This window comes from Ascaphus truei, chromosome 5 (genome assembly GCF_040206685.1).
Source record: "Ascaphus truei isolate aAscTru1 chromosome 5, aAscTru1.hap1, whole genome shotgun sequence".
Taxonomy (NCBI): domain Eukaryota; kingdom Metazoa; phylum Chordata; class Amphibia; order Anura; family Ascaphidae; genus Ascaphus; species Ascaphus truei.
Window position 1 is genome coordinate 62,017,223 of NC_134487.1, and position 24,771 is coordinate 62,041,993.

The 24,771-nt window shown below is 42.4% G+C and overlaps 1 protein-coding gene and 1 long non-coding RNA gene across 16 annotated transcripts in view; one reads left to right on the forward strand and one right to left on the reverse strand.

Moving 5' to 3' along the window:
* CADPS2 (calcium dependent secretion activator 2) overlaps positions 1-24,771 on the forward strand; it is a 516,545-nt gene that overhangs the window by 185,712 nt on the left and 306,062 nt on the right. The window lies entirely within an intron of this gene.
* The window catches only part of LOC142494384 (uncharacterized), a 32,992-nt gene continuing 32,249 nt past the window's right edge, over positions 24,029-24,771 (reverse strand). The window contains exon 4 of the long non-coding RNA XR_012801406.1: positions 24,029-24,379. This is a non-coding gene — a long non-coding RNA (uncharacterized LOC142494384). The remainder of the gene's footprint in view (positions 24,380-24,771) is intronic.

Genomic DNA, 24,771 nt, shown 5'->3' on the forward strand with positions numbered 1-24,771 from the left:
TGAACAAATCTATTGTATCTGCCATCACAGTCTCCATGGGTAATGAATTCCACATTTTAACTGCCCTTACTGTAAAGAACCCTTTCCTTTGTTGCTGGTGAAATTTCCTTTCTTCCAATCTCAAGGGATGGCCCCAAGTCCTTTGTACTGCCCGTGGGATGAATAGTTCTTTTGAAAGCTCCTTGTACTGTCCCCGAATATATTTGTATATAGTTATCATATCCCCTCTTAGACGCCTCTTTTCTAATGTAAATAAATCTAATTTAGCTAGCCTCTCCTCATAAGTTAGAATGCCCATCCCCTTTATTAATTTGGTGGCTCTTCTCTGCACTCTCTCTAGTTCCATAATGTATTTTCTTAGGATTGGTGCCCAAAATTGTACTCCATATTCAAGGTGTGGTCTTACTAATGCTTTGTAAAGGGGCATAATTATGTCTACTTCCCTTCCATCCATTGCCCGTTTGATGCAAGATAAGATCTTGTTTGCCTTTGCAGCTACTGCATGACATTGGGCACTATTGCTAAGCCTGCTGTCTACAAGCACTCCTAAATCCTTCTCCATCAAGGATTCCCCCAATATATCTCCATTTAATTTATAAGTCGCCTTTTTATTCTTGCATCCCAAATGCATAACCTTACATTTATCTGTATTAAACCTCATCTGCCATTAACTGCCCACGTTTCCAGTCTCTCCAAGTCCTTCTGAAGAGAAATTACATCCTGCTCTGATTCTATTACCTTACACAATTTAGTATCATCACCAAAGATGGAGACTTTGCTCTCGATCCCAACCTCAAGGTCATTAATAAACAAGTTAAAAAGCAGGGGTCCCACTACCGATCCCTGAGGTATTCCACTCACGACTTTAGCCCAACCTGAAAAAGTTCCATTTATAACAACCCTCTGTTGTCTGTCCTTTAACCAGTTTTCAATCCAGGTGCATTTATTATTACTTAGTCCAATTTTCTTTATTTTGTACACCAACCTCTTGTGTGAAACCGTATCAAAAGCCTTTGCAAAATCTAAGTAGACCACATCAACTGCATTACCCTGGTCTAAATTCCTACTTACCTCCTCAAAGAAACAAATAAGGTTAGTTTGGCAAGATCTATCCTTCAAAAATCCATGCTGACTATTACTAATAATTTTGTTTTCCATTAGGTATTCCTGAATATTATCCCGTATTAAACCTTCAAGAAGTTTCCCTACTATTGAAGTCAGGCTTACAGGTCTGTAATTTCCCGGTTGTGATCTAGCTCCCTTTTTAAATATAGGTACCACAACGCCTTCCTCTTCTTGTCCATTTCCTCCCCTATCTGTTTATTTAACCACATTGGTTTTGACTTATTTCTTTTATACTTATTACCCAAGAGTATACACTGATAAGTGTGCTTTTCTAACAATGTTTTAAAGACTGCCCATTTATCTTCTACATTTTCCCTGCAAAAACATCATCCCATTGTATTACTATTAGATTAGACCTCAGTTTATTAAAATCTGCCTTTCTAAAGTTTAAAGTCTTTGTTGAACCCAAGTAATCTGTTTTTTGATAATTTATTTCAAATGAGACCATGTTACTGCTGCGACACATCTTATTCTTACATTTGCCGCCAATTGACCGGGGCTTTACTCCGGCTGGCGCTGAAACTAGACCGCCCGCCAGCCGCATCTCCTCCGTGCACCCCCTCCACTCGCGCGCATTTTTCAGCCCCTTCCCGACCCCCTGGCTGCTCCTGCTGTGCCTCTTCTGCTTCCCCGTACCCCCGCTTACCTTCTGGGGATGTCGGGGAAGCCGGGCGCGCCACGTGGCAGTGACGTCACAGTGACGCACGGACATGCCACGTCACGCATACTGACGTGCGGGCAATGTTAGAATAAGATGTGTCGCCACTGTATGATCACTGTTACCCAAATGTTCCAGGACTTGAATATTTGTTATTACTTCTACATTGTTTGATATGACCAAATCCAAAAATGCCCCTCTCCTGGTTGGTTCCTCAATAATTTGGGTCATATAATTGTCTTTAAGCACCCGCAAAAACCTGTTTCCTCTTGTTGTAACGCTAATCTCATTGCCCGAGTCTATGTCTGGATAATTAAAATCCCCCATTATGCAAACATGACCCAGTTTTGATGCCTTTTCCATTTGCAAAAGTATTTTAGCTTCCTCAATCTCACAGATATTTGGTGGTTTATAGCATATTCCCACAAACATTTTCTTTATACTTTTATCTCCACTGCTAATTTCTATCCACACAGTCTCTACATTTTCATCATTCCCTTCATAGACATCATCCCTTATAATAGGTTTTAGATCCGGTTTAACATATAAACATACAGGCATACCCCGGTTTAAGGACACTCACTTTAAGTACACTCGCGAGTAAGTACATATCTCTCAATAGGCAAACGGCAGTTCACGCATGCGCCTGTCAGCACGTCCTGAACAGCAATACTGGCTCCCTACCTGTACCGAAGCTGTGCACAAGCGGGGAGACTATAGAGCCTGCTACACATGTGTTATGTACATCAGTTATGCACATATATGACGATTGCAGTACAGTACATGCAACGATAAGTGGGAAAAAGGTAGTGCTTCACTTTAAGTACATTTTCGTTTTACATACATGCTCCGGTCCCATTGCGTACGTTAATGCGGGGTATGCCTGTACTCCACCTCCCCTTCTACAGTATTTGTTCGATCCTTCCGAAAAAGAGAATAACCCTCTAAATTAACTGTCCAGTCATGAGTTTCATCCCACCATGTTTCAGTAATGCCTATGATATCATACTGCTCCCTTGCAGCTATTAATTCAAGCTCCCCCATTTTATCTGTCAGGCTTCTTTCATTAGCAAGCATGCATTTAAGTTTTTTTTCAGCCTGTACTATTATCTTATCTGCTCCTTCCTTTCTGCTCCCACTTGGTTTAGTCGTTAGAAGTTTTCTAGTATTATCTGTATTTACTATGGGTGTCCCACTGCTTATAATTTCTAACTTAATACTAAATTACTTATTTTAACTAGTTACATGCTGAATATATATATATAAGTATACAGTATAAACAATATAATATAATTATTTAGGCTTGAAATCATCCTATCTTCAATGCATACAGTACATTTATGGATATTTTTAGGTCAGATAAGTAATTTTGCAACCTACTGTATAAAGGATCCAGGTGACCAATATTGCGTCTATAACATTGCATGGTACAAAAAGTGTTAAAGAAGCCATTTGATGTTAAAAGCATGTTTGGGTATAATTTAGTTTGATGCAAATTCCAGTAGTGCTGATCCAGCATTATCGCACTGAAATACCCATTGAAGCTTCCGTTTATCAAAACTGAATTCATAAAGCTGGTAATGGTTGATAACTGAAATGAAAACAAAGGGACTGAAAACGCACTACTACCAAATAAATAAAGTACCCACAGAATGAACATGTGTATTACAGGCGCTGCTCCCTGATTTGAAAGTAGACGCTTATAACCAAAAAGAGTACTGTACTGCACTGTATTGTGTTTAGCTATACTAGGGCTCGTTATAGGCATGTGCCTTATTATTGAAGATACACATAGGAGCCTTTAGTATTACTATACTGTTTATTGTACATATTAGCATTGACAATGTTCATTGGAGACGGTCCACTACATGTTTTTTAGTGCTTTCATTAAAAATCAGTCTGTTCTGTCCCTTTCAATTGCTTGTTCAATAAATATATATATTTTTGTACCCACTTCAGAGTGCCCCTTGGAGTTTCTGTAAGTCCTGTTCTGTGGGACTTACAACTTTCTCTTTTTGGTTATAAATAGTTGATAACAGGTCTGAAATATATTCTCTTGATGACAGTATGGTGTTGAGATGTAACATTACTTTGCATTAAGAGCAATGATGGTATTTCATTGCAAAAAAAAATATCTTGAATTTTTTTTCCTATCCTTGTTTTTAATGTACTGTGCATACAGTTTCTCAAGCCATACAAAGTATTTTTCAGAATATGCAAATAAGGTAAGACATTAGTTCAGCCTCAGTGGACAAAATAAACATATTTTTCTGTATTTTGAAACATTCTGTGTTTCTGCATGATTTTCTTCACCATGCTGATGATCGCTGATTGATCGCTGTGTGATAGAAAAGCATTCACCCACCTGCATTGGCATCTTAAGAGTGATGCATTTAAAGTGATCATTTTAAGTGACAATATATAGTTAGACTATAGTTTGACTAGAGGTGACTGGGGACTTCATCATTCTACTAACTCTTCTACTCAAGGCAACACACGGTGAGATTATGTGACCACACTATGATCCCATGCTTGTTAACCTGCATATTTTAACCCCCCACCCCTTTACAACTTATTTCACTGCAGCCTCTCCCAAAACTGACTGCACAAAAATACCTCACACACCCACTCTAACCCTGAATTGACTCCAGCATTGCAATGCAGCAAAACATTAGACAAGGAACAGGCACACGCCTGCTGTTTAGTCTACACACACTCACTTTGCTCACAACAGCTCCATGCAGCACTGCCTACCTCTGGCATAATGAGCCTGCTATGTATCTTAATGTTTTTCTTTCTCCTGGCCTCATGGAGATGTTACTCTTTCTTTACACTACAAACTCCTCCCTCCTGGCCCACACCCAACATCACCATACACCCTGGACTACTCAAAAGCCTTGCACTATCTACTGAATGTTGGTGGAGAACTCTAAAAACCAGCACACCAACCACTGCTCACTCAAATTGCAAACACCACAAATTTACAACTTGCAAACAACTACCCAAATTTCTACTCATACTATTACTCTCTTTAGCAGGTGATATTGAACCTAACTCAGGTCCTCCCATTTCAGCTCTGTCCCATGCCCCTGAGAATTCCACCTTTAAATTCCAAAAAGGGCTATCTGTCGCCCATATAAATATCCGGAGCCTGCTGCCCAAACTGGACGAACTAAGGGCATGGTGCCTTATCCATAAACCCAAAGCCATCGTTCTTACAGAAACATGGCTAACCCCTAAAACCCCTGATGCAAATATCGCCATTCAGGGATACTCCGTTTCTAGGAGAAATAGGTCAAAAAGAGGAGGAGGGGTGTTATTTTATATTGCAGACACCTTACATCAATCGCCGTCATCACGTCATAGGGGCGGGACATGTGCTTGCGATTGGAGCGCTTCCATCCCCAGTAGCTCCTCACATGGGGCAGCGCTATTCTAGCACTGTGTACATATGTTTTTAACCAGCAAACGTACCCCTGGCTGTTATATTTGAGCACCCTGCATGTAGCTGAAGGTGCCCAGCCCCTTCCAAAGAGGTATGGTTGCTACTACGGATGAATGTATTTCTCGATCCAGATCTATGGATGTTACATATAAACAGGAACTACTTGTGCACTGTTATAGCAGCTACTGATTCTGCCGGTTTCTTATACTGCACGCATACATGCCATTTCACGAGCCATATCTATGGATGTTACATGTAAACAGGCACTACTTGTGCACTGTTATAGCAGCTACTGATTCTGCCGGTTTCTTATACTGCACGCATACATGCCATTTCACGATCCATATCTATGGATGTTACATGTAAACAGGCACTACTTGTGCACTGTTATAGCAGCTACTGATATTGCCGGTTTCCTATACTGTACGTATACATGATCCTACGGTTTATTTAGTCTTGTGACACCTGGCATACGCAGGTGCTCATTGTGACTACTAACCACAGAGCGCATCTGTCCACACCCTAATTGAGGGTATTATTGATTATACCACTTACCATCCTTACAATTGTGGTAGGGACAATAGTGTCACTTTAGCCTATTACTTGGGCAGTTGTGTGGTGACTATTTACATCATAGTCACCAATTGGGCCACTTGGCCCCTCTATATGGCACTTATGCTGCTATTTCTGTTCCTTGGAGTACAGACAGTATAGCGACCACTATCAAGTATACATTCGTCCTATTTTAATTAGCTGTATACTGGCTCATAAGAGTATTTCACTTGATCCACAGCGTTCCCCTATATTTTAATCATTCTGAGTTACGACTCAAATAAAGTTTATTTAATTCACTCACTCCTCTCATTCATCACATGGTTCTTAGGTACACCTGTTTCATATAGTGTGTGAGTGCTCCCCTTGGGGTTCTTTTTCTCTTGTTGCCATTAATTAGTCATGTAGCAGGCGCAATACTAGAGGGGGTTGGGCATGCTCTTAATTTCTAAAAGTAATGTGTGCAGAGTAAAACAAGAGCAGACAGATGTAGCAAAGCTTATTGTGTGCAGCAGTCATAGCACCGAAAGTTTTAATGCTACGCGGGGACCCGTTCAGGAGTATGGACCCCCCACAACTCCATTGCGGCAGACAATGTTTCCAGAGCCATGGACTTGTGCTTGTTCGTCCGCTTCGCCGGAGACAGTAAGTCTTGCTACATCTGCAGGTACATTATAAAGAAGTAAACAATTTGCAAGGCATACAGCAGTCCAGAGCAATATTCTTGAAGTGGCAGCTACTGCATATTCTAATTTAACTGCGAAGCTCTGTTACATCAGCTAAAGTTGAACCAGAAGGAGATGCATACTATTAATGTAATGGTGTCATGGCCGGGAGAAGTCTGCAGTGCATTGCATACTGTAGCTGCAAAGGGGATAAAGAGAGAAATGAAGATAGTGTGAATCATGCTCATATAACGACGTAACATTTGTGGTCAGTAAGTTGGAGTTTAGGCAGTCGTGACGTTTCTTAAACGTGTAAAAAATAAGTGGCAGTAATCACATTCATTGGAACACTTAATATGGTGAGTCTGGAGAGGTGAAGCTAAATGAGAGAAAGCTTGTGCTATTATTAAAAGGTGCATGGTGGCAATAATCAGTGGTCGACAAATCACCAAAAAATCTACTCGCCGAACAAACAAAATCTACTTGCCACCTAGTCCCGCCCCCGGCCCTGCCCTAGTCCCGCCCCCAGGCCCGCTTAAAAAAAATCAAATAAAATAAATTGAATAAATTCCTAGTAAGAACAACATTCGTTTTTGACATAAGTTTATTTATTGTATTACATTATACTACAATTAGTCCTTGTTACGTGTGTGTGTGTGTGTGTGTGTATGTGGAATCTTACCTGATCCGCAGTCCAGATACCCTCATTCCAGCAATGTTATATGTTGGAGGGGAGGTGTTCCTTACCTGTTTTCTGGGTTAGGGGGGATTCCGATGTCTCCCGTGTGAAACTTGAGAGTCAGATCTGGAAGAAAGCAGTATACTGTAGGTTATTTCGGTGTAGGTATATGCCAGTTAAGATATATAGGGTAAATAAGATATTCAGGTCCAGAGTGTGAGATAGAGACAGTGTGAGAGAGAGAGACAGTGTGTGAGAGAGAGACAGTGTGGGGGTGAGAGAGAGCAACAAAAGAGAGAGTGTGAGAGGGTGTGTGTGTGTGAGAGTGTGTGTGTGTGTTAGAGGGTGTGTGTGTGTGAGAGGGTGTGTGTGTGTGAGAGGGTGTGTGTGTGAGAGAGGGTGTGTGTGTGAGAGGGATGGGGAGAGAGAGAGGGTGAGGGGGAGAGAGAGAGAGAGGGTGAGGGGGAGAGAGACAGAGATGGTGAGGGGGAGAGAGAGAGAGGGTGAGGGGGAGAGAGAGAGGGGGAGAGAGAGAGAGAGAGAGGGGGAGGGGGAGAGAGGGTGAGGGGGAGAGAGAGAGGGGGAGGGGAAGAGAGAGGGGGAGGGGGAGAGAGAGGGGGAGGGGGAGAGAGAGGGGGAGGGAGAGAGGATGAGGGGGAGAGAGAGAGAGAGAAAGGGTGAGGGGGGGAGAGAGAGAGAGAGAGAGAAAGGGTGAGGGGGGGAGAGAGAAGATGAGGGGGAGAGAGAGAGGGTGAGGGGGAGAGAGAGAGGGTGAGGGGGAGAGAGAGAGGGTGAGGGGGAGAGAGAGAGGGTGAGGGGGAGAGAGAGGGTGAGGGGGAGAGAGAGAGGGGGAGGGGGAGAGAGAGGGTGAGGGGGAGAGAGAGAGGGGGAGAGAGGGTGAGGGGGAGAGAGAGAGAGGGGGAAAGAGAGAGGGAGAGAGAGAGAAAGGGTGAGGGGGGGGAGAGAGAGAAGATGAGGGGGAGAGAGAGAGGGGGAGAGAGAGAGGGGGAGAGAGAGAGGGGGAGCGAGAGAGAAGGGGAGAGAGAGAGTGAGGGGGGGAGAGAGAGTGAGGGGGAGAGAGAGGTAGAGAGAGGGTGAGGGGGAGAGAGGGAGAGAGAGAGAGTGAGGTAGAGAGTGAGGGGGAAAGAAGCTGAGGGGGGATGGGGGGAGAGAGAGAGGGTGAGGGAGGGAGAGAGAGAGAGAGTGACTTGTGTGAGAGAGTGACGTGTGTGAGAGAGTGACGGTGTGTGTGAGAGTGACGGTGTGTGTGAGAGTGACGGTGTGTGTGAGAGTGACGGTGTGTGTGAGAGTGACGGTGTGTGTGAGTGACGGTGTGTGTGAGAGTGACGGTGTGTGTGAGAGTGACGGTGTGTGAGAGAGAGAGAGGGGGCGTGTGAGAGAGAGGGTGTGTGTGAGAGAGAGGGTGTGTGTGAGAGAGATAGGGTGTGTGTGAGAGAGAGAGGGTGTGTGAGAGAGACAAGTTTGAGACACAGGGAGGGTGGGTGGGTGAGACAAGGTTGAGACAGGGTGGGTGGATGAGACAAGGTTGAGACACAGGGAGGGTGGGTGGTTGAGACACAGGAAGGGTGGGTGGGTGAGACAAGGTTGAGACACAGGTAGCGTGGGTGGGTGAGACAAGGTTGAGACACAGGGAGGGTGGGTGAGACAAGGTTGGGACACAGGGAGGGTGGGTGGGTGAGACAAGGTTGAGACATATTTGAGACAAGGTTGAGACACAGGGAGGGTGGGTGGGTGAGACAAGGTTGAGACACAGGGAGGGTGGGTGAGACAAAGTTGAGACACGGAGGGTGGGTGGGTAAGCCACAGGGTGGGTGAGTTGGTGAGACACAGGGACACTGGGTGGGTGGGTGAGACGCAGGGACACTGGATGGGTGGGTGAGACACAGGAAAGGTGAGTGGGGAAGGTTGGTTGGTGAGACACAAGGACACTGGGTGGATGAGACACAGGGATGCATGGTGGGCAGCAGGGGGGCATGTGAGTCGGGGGGGGGCTATGAGCGGCATGGGGAGGAGACTGTCGGCGGCAGGGGGGACTGTCAGCAGCGGGGGGACTGTCAGCAGCGGGGGGGACCGTCGGCGGCAGGGGGGGACCATCGGCAGCAGGGGGGCCATGTGAGGCGGGGAGACGACCATCGGTGGCAGGGGGGACAATTGGCGGCAGGGGGGGCCGTCGGCGGCAGGGGGGGGCCATGTGAGGCGGCAGGGGGGCCACCGGAGGCGGGCAGACACGGGGACTGGGGGGGAAGCTGGGACTGGGGGGGAAGGGGGGAACACCCTGCTACCATCTACTAACCTCGTCAAGTAGCAGGCAGGAAAGGAAGAGGATGCGCATGCGTGGCCTTGAGGGGAAAAAATCTTGGCAGCCCACCAAGTCCTGTCAGCCAATCAGGCTGCTGGATTCCGAAATAAAAATGTTTTAAAAAATTTTTCAGCGCGAGCACCGTGTGTGCTGCTTGGGCGGCCATGAGGAGGTCGCCACAGGGTCAAATCCAGTCGCCCCGGGCCTGTAAGTGACTGGATTTGTCAAACACTGGCAATAATACTATAGCACCACATAAGGCTGCGCTTATTATTACGGCGACAAGTACTTGAAGTCCGTCACGGTTACCCATAGTGGGCGCGAACGCGACGCCGCTGTGTGGCGCGCTGAAGCTCTGAAGACATTCATTGCCTGGCCACAATTTCTTCCCTCCCGTAACAACATTGTCATGGACCATCATGTCCAGGACATACATGAAAACGAGAGGTAACTATCAATGTATTACTTCTTGGTAAAATATTTCATAAATAAATAAATAAATCAACAGGAAAACGTCCGACAAGGAAACCTATTTAATCATATGTAAAGAAAGTTTGTTCCAGAAATTATTTCACGTGCAGGAATGTTAAAAGTGCATAACCTAAGAGAAAACAAACCCTCAAAAATGTTCATTAACAAATAATGTACTACTGTAGATCATATTGTCAGCATTTTGTCACCTGGTTTCTTAGCGGAGCATTTTTATATACCCGTATTCATTGCTGCTTTTGATCCTGGCTTTAAAGCTCTATTTATTTACTGTATTTACAAATGAGCATTAAATATTTAAGTTTAACTGTGCACTAAAAGATAAGATGTTGACGACCAATGAGAACCAGATTGTCCACTGAGCACCTTGTCCTATTTATTGTAAAACCTTGCGACATGTTTGATCCTTCACTTTCTGTCGTATTGCATTATGTTCATCACAAACCGTTTCAAATTCCCATATTGAATCCCATTGACTTGAATGGGAGTTAATGCCTGTCCGGGTGCGTTTACCCATTACATAGTTTTAATAACTCCCTATATATTTATAATAGGGGCAATTTAATCAAGACCGTTAAGAGGCATATGCGGAATGGGACCTTTGGCTGCGACCATTTGGCCTCCACCGCCATACCGACTGACTGCAGGACGAGTTACCGCAGGTCACCTCGCCGTCACTGTCTTCCGCATGTCCTCATTGCCTCTCCCAGCCGCAGGGCACCTCCGATGCGGCGACACGCAGAACATTCATCATGCATCACGCGGTCGACAATAGCCAGGAAGCCACGCAATGCGCGGAAAATGTAATAGTATGTCCAGGCTGCTGCTGGCGGCCACGCTGACTGCTGTTTCAGATGCTTTACAATAACATTTTATAGTCTTTTAATTACATATATTCTTGCAATTTACTATATTTCCTGATGCTCCACAGTAGCTTGGCTCGTTACACATTCAGACATTCATACATTCATCTCTCTATGGATAGAATTGAGTTGTCAGACTCGTTGTAATAACTGGTCCTGTAGTGTAACCCAGTGGTGGTTAATGTTATGGCCTAATATGTGATCCTTGCTCGAGACATATTCTCCATATTGCTTTTTGAATCTGGTTCATGCAAGATGTTAAATCAAACATTAAAGCTGTTACTATATTTTGTCATTTATCAAAAAAACGTTGTAATCTATATGTAGTTACTCTCAGATTAGTTTTTTTTTTGTATTGTAGCACTCCAAATAACACTGCTGCTGATTTGTAAACGTTTGAGCAGAAAACAAAATGACTGTCATTTGCTCCAAATAATGTTTTTTGACTTGTAATAATACAATTTCTAAGGAGTTAAAATGTTATTATAGTGTACAATGTACTGACAACACTCAAAGGACACCCCATATTTGTAAGGTTTCAAAAGCTCTGAAGAAAGTAGAGTCTGACAAGAAGACGTTTCTCAAAGTAGACTGTGGTTAGTAGCACAGCATGCTATTAGAATAAATAGTAGTGTTGCCTCAGTGTGAGGAGAGCAAGCACACTGATCTAGACAAAGGATCTCTCCTAAAGCTCTAGTATACTTAGGGTAAAAAAAAAATAGTATCCCTACTTTTTTTTTCTCACGTCATTCTTACTTATGCATATTTACGTTTCCCATGCTCTAGCTTTATCTTCCACGAGCACTTTTCTGCTCTCCTCCTGTGCCTTAGTGTGGGCTGCACGGTCTTGTTTTGTAGATTTTGGGTTAGTCAAGGTAATCGTGTTGCAAACAACTTTGTCTTCGAGAAAGGTCAATTTGGCAATAAACCTTGTGCAATTCTTGTAAGTTTCATGCAGCTGTTTATCTATACCTTTCAAATACCCCCATTCTGCATTACTGCATTAACCCATCCCTTGCTGGTTGTTGATTACACACTCATCATATTATCCAGGCTCTCTCTCTTAAGGGGGTCTTAGAGTCCAACATAATCCCCCCTTTAACCCAAATAGGGTCACAATCACTTTCTTCTTTGGTTCTCTTTACGGACTGAGAAAAAAACACAAAAATACTCCACAACAATTCTTTCAATTCACACAGCTACGCATACTGAATATGATTAGTTAATAAGTGGTTTATACTTCATGCTATGTTGTGCTTGCAATTGATCCTGTACTCTGCGAAGCTTGCGGTACAGGTTTCTAATTTTAAAAAAAGCACAAAGTTTTGAGTAAGAAAGAAAGAAATAACAATGATGATCGGAACAATGACAGGGAGAAGCATGACACTAATCACATGATGCATTGTTGAGCTATTTCCAAAAATTAATTGTCTCCCGCCAGGATATTTTTGCATCTTCCTTCAATTGATTAATGATCAAGGTGATTTTCTGCAAATCATGTGTAACAACTCTGACTGGCTTGGTATTGTAATTCCTGAAGGATACGTTCATCATTTCAAAAATTCATTACCAGTCCCCAAATTCTATTCCAAATCCCAATCGAACATCTGATCTCTGCAAGTTTACTGCCCTTAAATAGTGTAGTTCAACTGAACAGTGATATTTGGAATGATGGGAATAGAATAATTTAATTCTTCTGCCTCAATAGGAAGTACTGAGATCTTACTACACCTTCACTCAGGAGGGTGGTTCTGTTACCCCTCGCATGTACGACTTACATTTTGTTTTTCCCATAGATGGAAACATACACTATCCTGTCCAAGGTAATGAACAGGGTCAGTAACATGTTCTTTACCTTGCATGATCCAACTTGTATGGTTTAGCCAGCATTGCTCATCAACAAACTTGTATTGTGATGGTCGACAATATTGTATGCATATACTGTATTTATCAGAAGTGCAGAGTGACGAGTCCGCCAATTTCTATTTCCCAGTGTACGAATCATGCGCAACATGTGTATGGAGCAGTCTGGGATTGAGGGTACATCCTTTCACAGCTATCCCTATGACTACATTTTCATATATGGTCTTTACCTCCCCTTACCATGGTACAATGGAGTGACTTCACAGATTGTCATGTCAAACAGTCCCAATAAATTTGACCATACTCCACAGCAAATTGTGTAATATAAAATTTTACTCGTAAAAGCCATTCCAGTGGCCGTCTAACCAACCATAACTCTTGCAGGCTGATTTGTTGAAAACGTATCTTCCAAGCAATACATTTATATTGTACGTTGACTCCTATCGTTTGTACCAGTCCATATTAACATGAATGAGTTCTCCTTCCTCAAATGGATGTTTGTACAATGCCGATAAAGAAATAAAATGAATCTGCTGTTGAACCTTGTCAGATTATTTTTTTGGAACTATTATCTCTATTACCATCTTGTTCCCAACTATACATTTCCAGTTTCCTTCTAAGTTCCAATTACTCAATTACTTGTCAATTAGGGCATACCTGGCATCCTTTTTAAATGTGTTAATTCTCCAATAGCCTTTCCAGGTTGTGACATTACATTACAGATGTAGTAACATGTACTGCCTCCGTGACCGTTGACCAAAAGGCTGAAATCTGCGGCCCGTGTGTGGTTGCTCCACGGCCCCTGAAAGCAGTACATTATGTGACCTGGGAGGATTGAAGCAGTGTTAATTGTCCCGGGCCAGACAGTCTGTAATTGCTGCATAGAGGAGTCCCAGAGAAATTCTTTCTGTGTCTCCCCAGAGCAGTTCTTACAGAGTTCGGTCTGTCCTGCCCCTTGATGACAGATGCCTGAATATTGGCCTCTGCATCATGAGGGAGAAGACTAGAGGACCATCTTTGTTCATCAATGGGTAGGACATATAAATTGTTTTTCTATACAGTGTTGAAGCAGGGGGTATCAGGAGAGGAACCCCATTCATTTCAGCTCCAGGGACACCCTGCTTCCAGAGATATACACCTCCTGTAGGGGGTAGCCACTCAATTTGAGGTTTAAAGCTCCTGTGCCACCACGTGGGCCCAGCTGGAGCAGTTACCTGCACCCCCTATGGAGGTGTGGATCTCCCAGAAGCAGGGGGTCCCCAGAGCTGAAATGAATGGTGTTTAGTTATTTAAACCATTGGTTGTCACTATGCCCTCAACCGGACATTGATACCCACACTGGCAATCAATGGACACCCTATAGTAAATAAAAGTATTATTTACCCCTGCCAGGATGAAGGCCATCCTCCTATACCTCAGTGGCACCAACATCCAATAAACGGCCTATGCCCAACCATTAAAACACTATCTACGAAACAGTAACCCCTTCATTACCTTGGTGTGTAGTGACTTCAAAAGGTAATTAAGGGGTACACCCCTCCTGCACTAGGATACCTAATCACCCACTCCCTCTACCCACAACAAAACACTCGTCCAGCACCACACCCAGTAATGGGCAGTAAACCTATAAGCCAAAAATGACTAATGGTGCTTTTACCCATTCAAAAGCATACAAAATGCACATTACAATAAAATATACATTACAAATAACAACAAACCCCAGCCATTTTATCCATTCATTGTCACTGTGGTGGCCTATGGCCTCAATGGCAGGCACAAATACCCACATCAATCAATGAACACACTACAGTATAATAAATATAACTTACCCTTGCTGGGATGAAGCTTCATCCACCTCTGCAGCACCAATCACCTTACCTTGACCCCCAAAGCAATGCATCTTCAACTTGACCCCCAAAGCTTTTTGATACAGTAAATAAGAAACTTGATGTGACCAAAAGGAAAACATAAGTTTATCATTGTCTTTTCCTTTTTGAATGCTGACCCAGTATGCTTATTTGTTTTCTAGTTGTATGTATCTAGCAGTGTGCATGCAGGTTCATAGCACCTCTATTTGAATGATATAAGACAGGTTGAGTGCAAGTTCAGTCTATTTTTTAGTCAGTCATCATATCCGTTCTCTAATGCGTCCGTACTCTAGAGAAGTATCTAGTTTGTACCCATTATCCTTGCATGAGAATTGCAGTAATTGCATCTACAGATGGATACATCTCTATGGCAAAGGGCAGATTTTGATCTGGATTTTGAACGACCGGGCTGCAGGAGCTTGTTGTAATGCCAATTTTCAATTGGTGAATCCCTGTTCACAAGAGTCGTCCCATGGTAAGGGATCTTTATTAGAGTTTGTCTCTCCCCCTTTAGAAGGCTATACAAAGGTTTAGCATTATATGGACCCCGGGTGGTCCTACTGGCCTAGGGTTGCCAGGTGTCCGGTATTGAACCGGACAGGCCGGTATTTGGTTCTCCTGTCTGGTAAAATATGAGAGATAATACCGGACATGGGATAGAGCAGGGCTGCTGCTGCTAGGGAGCTGGGCATCTTCTAATTGGCTGAATTACAGAGCAGCAACCAATCAGGAGGTGGCCGGAGTCTGGGGGGTGGGGCCAAAGAGCCGAGGAAAAGCATGCAGCAGTGAGGTGAGGCTGTGTGTGTGTCTCAGTGTCCTGCCTGTGTGTGTGTCTCTGTCTATCTGTATGTGTGTGTCTGTCTTTCTGTCTGTGTCCTGCCTGTATGTGTGTGGCTCAGGCCCTCAGTGTGTGAATGTCTCAGTGTGTGTGTGTGTGAATGTCTCAGTGTGTTTGTGTATCTCAGTGTGTGTGTGTATCTCAGTGTGTGTGTGTATGTGCGTCTCTCAGTCTGTGTCCTGTGTCCTGCCTGTATATGTGTGTGCCTCAGTGTGTGTGTGTGTGTATCTCAGTGAGAGTGTGTGTATGTCTGTGTGTATGTCTCAGTGTGTGTGTGTATATGTATGTGTGTGTGTGTGTGTGTGTGTGTATCTCAGTGTGAGTGTGTCTCTCTGTCTGTGTCCTGTGTCCTGCCTGCGTGCGTGCGTGCGTGCGTGCGTGTGTGTGTGTGTGTGTGTGGTGACAGATGGTACATACAGTACTGCAATTTTGTTTAATTGCTCACTCCCCTCACTTTTCTTTTACCAAACTAACAGTCTTCCCATTTGCAAGATCTACTAAAAATAACCAGCATTGTAAATTCTAAGAAAGGCTCCATAACTCAGCTCTCATCACAACAGCATTGCAATCTCTGCAGCACTCTTACTTTCAGATCATCCCCATGAAGGCAGAGCAGTTTACTTATTCAATGGCATGATTCAATATGCAATTTAAAGATGGATTTTGAAGTCTAAATTTGAAAGCTACTGTACTGATAATGACAGGGAGGGGGGGGGGGTGAGAGGATGAAGGGATGGGGTATGAGAGGCTGGGGAGATAAGAGAGGATGAAGGGAGGGGGGAGAGGACAACGGGGGGTGAGAGGACAAGCGGGGGTAGGAGGTGAGAGGACAAGGGGGGAGACAGAGGATGAGGAGGGGTGCAACAATCTTGGAATTTGTGTGAGGAGCATTAAGATCAGTATTGCTCGCCATGTACAGTGTGACTGCAGGTCAGTTATTTATAAATGATCTGACCATTACGTCATTTGTTCTAAATTTCACTCCAAGCATGCACCAATTTGCACTATTTCATATTCAATTTCCTAAAACAATCCTCGGAAGGGTGCTCCCTCCCAAGACTCCTCCCCAGATTTTTTACGAAATAGAATATACATTGGTGCAAATTGGTGAATACTTGGAGTGAAATTTAGAAAAAAATTACATAAGTCAGGTCATTTATAAATAACATTCTTCCTCACCAACGATTCTCGCGTGCGTCACACCTTTCACCATTGCGTCCAGTATTTTTGGACAAGCCACCTGGCAACCCTACCTACTGCCTGTTTCTTTTCAATTTTGAAAGTGCATTTTTTATTACCTTTATGCTAGTAAAAATATACAGTACTGCACTATTTTCTCTCTATTTTTATCACATAAGGAGAAGACCCTGCTTCCTCCTTAAAGGAAGATTGCACGATTGACAGATTTTTGCTGCGTGTCTGTAGAGAGAGATTGGACACCATGCGAGGTGGGATTAGCGTAAATCCATTCCTAAATTGTTACTATTGTAATACAGTGTTGCACTTTTTTTCTCCCCCCCCCCTCCTTTCTCATATGTACCTGATGACATTTGCGCTCCGATATATGTGTTTTTTCTTGCAATCAAGACCAAGTCATTCTTTCGGAGCTGCACTGCTACTTATGGTTGTATTTACATTTTTATGTTTTTGTTGCACTGCACATTTTTTCACTCCGTGTTATTTGCGCTTGAATTTTCTCTTGTTTGCACAACCTTCCATAAAATCTCGGCAAAATCCAAATCGTTCTAAAAAGTGACGGACAAGGGTACGTGTTTGTTGTCTAGACCAGGGGTGCGTAAACTGGGGGATGTCACATGACCCCGCGGCGTCATTTGACGCGGGATTAAAGGAAAAGGGGGGGCATGACACTGCGGGAGAGCAGACAGGGGGGCGCAGCAAGTTTGTGCAGCCCTGGTCTAGACAATGTCTGAATCAGTTGTGTTTTGTGGGTATTTGGAGTTCTATCTCCAGCTACATTGACAACACCCAAATATGAAACAGAGTTTCTTAACATCTGTGCTTTTGCAGGATTCAATTTAAGCCGTGCTTGGAGAATTGGGGTTAATAGCTCACCCAGCAAAAAGTAACTCTGCTCTCTTGTGGCCGTTTGTAAAAGTACATCTCCATACTTCATAATACATTCTTGATGTGAAAATGGCTTTAGAATCTCAGCCAAACACTGATACAAAAAAGTAGGGCCTGAATGAAAACCCTTTGGTAAGACAGTAAAAGTACATTGTTTGCCTTGAAAATTAAATGCAAATTTTTATTGACTGTCCCGGTGTACTGCAATTATTATTTTATTAACTATAAGATATTAACTATAAGATACCTTTGTGCCAGCATCAAATGACGCCACAGGGTCATGTGATGTCACATCACATGATCTCGCGGCGTCATTTGATCCCGTGTTGCCATGACGACGGGTGTCCGAAGCCGGCTGAATCAAGGCAAGTGGGTTACAGAGGCCTCGTGCGGTCGCCCGGCATTTAAATTAAATACCTTGGGGAAGAGCGTGGGGCCTCTGTAACTGCCACCCCAAAAAAAAACTCACACCCCCAGTTTGCGCACCCCTGCCTCAGTGTGTCTTGTTTAGTAGATTTTGGATTAGTCAAGGTAATCGTGTTGCAAACATCTTTGTCTTCAAGAAAGGTCTATTTGGCAATAAATGTTGTGCAATTCTTGGAAGTTTCAGGCAGCTGTGTTTACCTATACCTTTCAAATAACCCCGTTCTGCATTATAACATTATCCCATCCCTTATTGGTTCTTGATTACTCAGTCTCTCTCTTAAGGAGATCTAACAGTCGAAAGTCCAAGAAGCTCTATACACAAACGTTGTCTATGAAGAAGTCCTGTTTGTCCATTATACAGTTCCACAACGTACAGCACGTCTAGGATTTCTGTGACAGTATTTTGCATTTTTTTTGTTTGTTTTTATGTATTTGAGAGAAGCTGCACATTTAAAGATTTCACATTCTACTATAAACTAGCCTAATCTTTCACTATTGCAATCCAGTCACTCAAGGGAGCTCTGTTATTCTCTCTTGATATACTTGTTTTTTTGTTTTACAAAAACAAACAGGAAAACAAACATTAATATTTACCTCACATTATTGACACGTGGTATCGAGGGACCTAACCCATGGGTCCTATTTTTTATTTGTTTTGCATACAAGAGAGAAAAAAACAGAGTAAAAACGCCAATAGATTTTTGACTTTTTTTTCTCTAGAATAATTATTTTAGCTTTCACATTACTTATTCAAACCCACAGAGAATTAGAATAGTTTGTAGTGTTTATTTGGAATTAGAGGTTTCAGCCATTGTCTGTGTTTAGAAACATCTACAAAATGCAAAGGATGTAACCCTTTCAGTAACAGACTGCAAACAGTATGCAGTAGACCAGGGGTGCACAAACGTTTTTCTTTGTTCCCCCCCTCCCCCCTTTACCTTGTATCGGGCGTTTCTAACGTCACAACGTCATGTGACATCACGTTGCCATGGCAATGCAACGTAATTTGACGCCATGTTACCAGAAGCCGCCGGAGGCAAGGTAAGGCTGCGGTCCCAGTCACTGCTACAGCGCACACCTCGGCGTGCGCTGTGCGTGTAAGCACCGCCCCTCAATGGGGCTGGGCCCAGTACTCACCTTCCCGCTGAAGGTGCAGCCGCGCTGTACTCGCAGTTTTTTTAACTCTATGGAATTGAGTTCAGAACTGGCGACGGAGGCGTGGCCACGCCCCGCCGGCGGTTCACCCAATGAGGGCGAACCAGCCACGTGAGGTCATGACCACGCCCCCGCAAAACCCCAACCACGCCCCCTCCCGTCGCAATCTCCCTAAAGACCGCAGATCGCGGGTAACGCTGTGCACGCGCCGGTCCCCCCGCGCTGGGCGCGCGTGTCACAGTGATCACAGGGACCGCAGCCTAAGGGAACTTAGAGAGGCCTCGCGCGCTCTCCCGGTATTTTATTGAAATGCTTTGGGTAGACAGTCCCCTGCAGTAGACAATCTGTTGGTAACACTTCCTGCATTTAACTGGAACATTGTGTTTGTATATTTATATATTATGCATGCCACGTTTTGCAGAACCTGCCATTAAATAGAAGAGCACACTGCAGAGGGAACATAACGTGTACAGAAATCATTTTGCTTTGAGATTAATCTGCGATAAAGACCCGGAAAGGAACATTGACAGTTGTCTGAAAATATCAAGAACTAGTTATAGATTTGACTATTTGAGAATGAAGCAACAAGTATAATGCAGTAGATAGTTTTTATAATATATTGTATAGTCACTGACAACCTCAAGTGCAAAAATTAGAATGACTCTCCCCAAGAGCACCGTCACATTTTCATTACACCATTTACATTTAAGCTGAAGCGGGGGTTCTATCTAGTTTGTATGCAAAAATTAGATGCTAGAAAAATGTTGCTCTGTGTCTGAATAGTGTACTGTAGCACACATACTGTAGCACACATACTGTAGCACACATAGCTAATGTTTACCAAAATTGGTACAACGTTGGCTGATTATAGACACACCCTGTTTGATGCATGACTGTACATAGTAGAATTTAAAGGCACAATGAATATGTTTGAGACAACTGGAGAGAAAGACATGTTACACAGAAGTAGGTATCCACCTTTTTTTAAATACTTCCGTTCAAATATTTTTGGGAAACATACAATACATCGTAAATAAATGTGATGCCTGTTTCACTCATTAAACCATGTATAATATCTGGCGTATTAGGCAATGTACGGATTCAATTAATTCATTTTCGAAGCAGAATTATTCATTTTTCTCTGTGAAAAAATAAGGACATTTATGAACCGTTATCTAAAGTAATTATAGGAGTAATTGACGTTCACTGAATGATAATTACTTTTATGACCACTAAAGGTCTCTTACTCAACCGGTAGCAAATTACATTCTGTAAAAAGAAATTAGGTCTTAGGAATTTATTTGGGATCAGCTTCTACTCATACATCACTGCCTAACCGAACTTGTTCCTTCCATTTTCTTTATTAGGGAATTAATATAATTATGGTCGAAAAGACATCTACGGTAATAGTGATCATCTGAACTGTAGCTACCGGCTTCTTCATATTCAGTCTGATGCATGAAGAAAATATTACATCTACTAAAGCAGTTAATGATGCATAATTATTTTATTAATGACTAGATTCAGTTGTATACTATCTTATGTGTGTGGATTTAAGAGATATTGCAGCTAACTGATCCTGAAGGTGAACAATATTTTTGGGTATATATTTTTCTATACAAATATACCAAAATCTTCACAGACAAAAGTGTCATTAAATCAATATAACATAAGATGGGATAAGAGCGTGCATTACAAGGAGAAATCCAGGAGCGGTTTTGAGCATTGTTTTAAGGTACGAATGTCCACTTAGCCTGAACTTGAAGTGAGAAGATGGAATTTTACATAGTTCCGAGGAAAAATGTGAAACTACTGTAATCAAGAAGGGAGCAGTTGGACAAATGGATAGTCTCACTTTGAGCATTTAATCGAGGAAACATTCAGAGCCGTAGAACTCGACGCAGACTAAATTACCATATTTTTGTTCATGATGATATGCAGCTGAGGAAGGTTGTAGAGAATAAAAGGAAGACCTACGACTGAAGCTAAGGGACAGGGGGAACATTCTTTGGTAGGTGGCCAGTAGAGAGCAATATGCTTAAATAGTCAAAGAAAACGAAATGTCACTTAAAGAATCCCCCGCAAATGTGGCTACACAAATAATTTCGGAGTTTGGAGTTCATTAGTATTGCCTTTAAAAATAGTCTCAGAAAATGGAGAAACCAAGGGCTAAAAATAAACACACAGGGTATGAGGGGTATGTACCCACTAGTGGGGCCCCCGACTCGGATGAATGAGTTTGAAAACGCTATAAGAAGCATCCAGCTTGGGGAAATATTCTACGTACAGGTAATCCAAAGTGGCAGTCAGGGACATTTTCAGCTGAAAAGCCCCACAGACTTCAAGACTTTTCGGCCTGAAAACGGCCCGCCGGGTGCTTAGAACTGTATAGAATTTACACCTTAATCTTTGCGCTTTGCCATTTATTGAAAATCAATGCAGACTAGGCTGGATGATTCTTGAAGCCTTTTTGACGTCACTCGTGTGAGTCACACATACGAGGCATGCTTCCTTATTAAACACATCGTGATTTCACTGATCCAGTAATTGAAAGGACATTGGTGTATTAAACTGCCAGAAAACATTTAACATGTCTGTTAATAACAGTGAATTGTTTACTGTGAAGATAATTGCGTATCCGAAATGAATATTTACATTCTAATGCGCTAAACACTAGTCAAGTGTAAACTGTGAAAATTGATACGAGTAATGATGCGTTTGGTTAAAAGAGTAACATCTGATTTGATAATGGGCACGCTAGCTTCAAATGTAAAATTGCTGGGGAAGTATATAGCAAATTGGTTATCCCACTATTAGATCCTTAGAGAGCAAATTATCATCATGTGCTTGCTTTTAATCATTCAGTCAGTAATTGCTGTTGGGGGAGCAGGGGAAATCATGGGGGTCTTAACAGGATGCCAGTGCCATTTTAATTGCCAAGACTAGCACTGCTAATTAAGCTGTCATTCTGCATTTGAAGTAATTAGTCTTGAATATATGTGGAGACTTAATAATATATCTAAGCCCACAACTAACATACTGTAGCTACGTGATAAATGCTACAGGGTAGTACATATTAATTATATATTACTGTATGTGTGTATATATGTATTATAGTATAGGACATCATTGGATTGTCCTCTAAATTAATATTGCTTCTGTAGTGTGTGTATATGCATGTATTTATGTATGTGTGTATATATATATATATATAGCACAACAAAAGAAAAGATTGGCGCCAACCTGAACCACTATATATATACCCTCTAAAAGATATAAATAAAACCTATACTATGCACAGTGGAACAAATACAAAATAAAAAATTAATACATTAGAACAATAAAAAACATACAAAATAAAGCAACAAAAAAGAAAAATGTCCAGAAAAATGTCTATATTAAAAAGTATATAAATCCTAAAAAATACTCCAAATGCTATCCAAAAGAGTCTCTGCAGCCCGAATGAAGGGAACACCACTTCCTTGAAGATATCTATAAAAACACAAAAAAAACAGGCGCACTCATAGCGTAAAAAAGTATAACAATAAAGTTTATGGAATGAAGGATTTAAAAATACACACTTACAAACATAGCTGAATATAAAGCATTTTTTTGAGTAAAAACTCAGCCCGTCAGATGCAGGAGCCCGGTATGCAGGATTTCGTTGTATAATCCCTGGTAAATCCTGCTGCAGTAGCCCCTCTGTGTCCTTGCAGGGACCGAAATGCACGAGGGACGCTGCCTCTCACTTGCTCCGGCGTCACACAGTGAGTTCTGTGATCCAAATCTCGCGAGAACTCGGTGACGTCAGTGAGTTTCAACTGGAGTGAATTCGCAATGGAAAACGGGCTGGACGGCTGGGCGGCTGAATAAAATGCTACCAGCACAGCAAAAATATGCTGAAGCACATGAGTGGGGTGTAATAAACGTAGAAACTGGACAGTAACTACCACTGCACTCTCTACGCGTTACGTCTCGAACTCTACTCCTGATGAAGTCTCGTTCAAGACGAAACGCGTAGAGAGTGCAGTGGTAGCTAATGTCCAGCTTTCACGTTTATTATACCCCACTCATGTGCTTCCGCATATTTTTGCTGTGCTGGTAGCATTTTATTCAGCCGCCCAGCCGTCCAGCCCGTTTTCCATTGCGAATTCACTCCGGTTGAAACTCACTGACGTCACCGAGTTCTCGCGAGATTTGGATCAGAGAACTCACTGTGTGACGCCGGAGCAAGTGTGAGGCAGCGTCCCTCGTGCATTTCGGTCCCTGCAAGGAGACAGAGGGGCTACTGCAGCAGGACTTACCAGGGATTATACAACGAAATCCTGCATACCGGGCTCCTGCATCTGACGGGCTGAGTTTTTACTCAAAAATGCTTTATATTCAGCTATGTTTGTGAGTGTGTATTTTTAAATCCTTCATTCCATAAACTTTATTGTTATACTTTTTTACGCTATGAGTGCGCCTGTTTTTTTTGTGTTTTTATAGATAGATTATATATATATATATATATATATATATATATATATATATATATATATATATATATATATATAATCTTTGTAATTTATATATGTATATAATGTTACTTCTGTGCTACTTTTAGATTTACAAATTAATATGAACCGTTTGGATAAACTTGCATATTGGTAATGTATGTTTTTTGATGTTTACCATTATATTCTGAACTCTTCTGGTCTCTGTAAACAAGCCCATACAGGTTTTTTTTTTTTTTTTTTAATAAAGAGGCTTTTTATCCTTTGCATTTTAATTACCATCTGTAGCCCTCGCTAATAGGCAGAGCTAGATATATACATTTTATATATGTGCATTAACGTAAAGCTATTCAACTCTTTAGAAATGTTATTTGATATTTCTTTGTAGGATTACGAGAAGCTGCCAACTAGCAGCTGTTTAATAAGCAGTTTTTGCCTTTGGGCTTTAAATTTCTCATTTTAATGCAACAAACCACGCATTGGAAGTAAAGAGATGGCAATAGTGAAAATATTATAGGTAATGCCACAGTGCAAATATTATAGGTAATGCCACAGATATACAGCATTAAATAGGAGTATTAGTTGTAGGACACTGCATAAGAATAAATAAATAAAACCCAGAAAAACTTGTAACATCGGGGGAAAAAAGTATTTTTCAAATCCATATACAATTCTCCCGATTCCACCTTTGAACACATTGATCAGTTAGGAGATTTTATATTATGCATAAAGATGTATCCGTTAGATCCTTGTAGTTTCCTTACTAGAGGCGAAGTTGTAGAATAACATGTGGTTGCTTGCTTCATACTGTGTAATAGAAACTTATCCAGTGCAATTGGATATCATGTTATCCTGGGGGGAAACAACAGAGTATCAACCAATGCATTTGTTAATGAGATTCATAACATCCCTTAAGTGGTGGGATCAAACCGTACTGTGATTCTCAAATTGGGTCCACATTGATTAAAAGTACAATCGTACAAGTTTGTAAAGCTCATCTACAGTATATGGCACAGCATGGCAAGTGGTCACAGAGTGATGAACATCTAATCCAGGGGGGCGCAAACAGGCTTTTAAATTAAATGCCGGGGGAGGCCTGAGGCCACTGTAACTTCTCTTGCAGTGTGTGTGCAGCGCACAGCAGAAGAATGAAGGAGAGCAGGTCTGGCAAAAATAAACTCTTTAATGGAAAGCCATAAAATAGAGGGTTGCAACCCTTCTACGCGTTTCGTGCAGGTTGTGCA